The sequence below is a fragment of the Onychostoma macrolepis genome, chromosome 24, assembly GCF_012432095.1.
Source record: "Onychostoma macrolepis isolate SWU-2019 chromosome 24, ASM1243209v1, whole genome shotgun sequence".
Taxonomy (NCBI): Eukaryota; Metazoa; Chordata; class Actinopteri; order Cypriniformes; family Cyprinidae; genus Onychostoma; species Onychostoma macrolepis.
Genome location: NC_081178.1, coordinates 15,139,754 through 15,141,100, shown reverse-complemented (window position 1 = coordinate 15,141,100; position 1,347 = coordinate 15,139,754).

The window sequence follows — 1,347 nt, the reverse complement described above, 5'->3', positions numbered from 1 at the left end:
AATTCCCAATGACCTTCTTCTTCCTTATTTATTTTTATTTTTTTCTTCTTGTGGTGGTGGAATTGATGTATGATGAGAGAGACAAACTAATAAATATTTATATTTATATATAATTTTAGTTATATCATCCATATGGATTTTACGCCTGATCCATTTTACCATCTGACTTTTTTTTTTTTTGTACGAGATCTTCATCCATATAACATCTTTCATTGTCATGAGAGATGCAGAAAACCGTCTCACACGTGTAACTGTGTCATCAGCTGTATCTAATGGGGTTTGGCATTTTTCCACAGGCAAAAGGGCGTCTCCATAAAGCAGGATTAGAGGAGGAGGCTTTTGCAGGCATTTTCAGCATTTGTGTCAGTGGAGCTACAGCACGCTCTACATCTAATGTATGAATATAACATCCCAGACCTCTTTTTTCTTTTTTTTCTCATTTGCTTTTGATCTGCTTTGATCTTTTAATCCCAAGGATCCAATCAACAAAACAAATCTCCCATCCACTAGTTATCAGCACCCTTTTATTGTAGATGGATAATTCTCATATGAAAGCAAAACTGTATTTTGCTAATGAATGAAAATGAAGTCTTACGGATTAAAGATATCACAGCACATGTATCTGTTAAATGTAAAACAGTAAGAGTCTTATGTTTTTGGGGGGTTCATTTATCAGATTACTTAAGGCATGCTATGTTTGGAACATGTTGGAATTAATAACAACATGCAATCTCACACAACCTGTCATATTTCATATTTTACATTTTGTTTACAAAAAATAAGACCTGTTTTTAGAGCCATTAAGAATTTATCACTGTGACATTAGTTTTAAGATTGATATTCCCCCAAATCCCAATCTTGTAAAACATGCTAAATGAATGAATGAATGAATGAATGAATGAATGAATATACTACATAATTAATTTACAATAAAATGTTTGCACATTTAGCTTTATTTATTTATTTATTATTATTATTTTTTTTTTTTGTAGTATATTACTTAGGACATACAGCTGTTGAAAAGAATATAAAATGAAATATATTCCCAAAACCTCTTAATAAAGAAATATCAAATTTATTTATTTATAATAAATAAATAAATAAATAATAAAATTAATTCTTGTGAATTTACCACACATTTACATTAAAATAAAATCACAAGGACTAACAATTACATACACAAAAACCAAAGTATAAGTACATATTTATGTGTGTGTGATAAGATACAGTCCACAAGAATTATATATATATATATATATATATATATGTGTGTGTGTGTGTGTGTGTGTGTGTGTATATATATATATATATATATATATAATTCTTGTGGACTGTATCTTATCACAC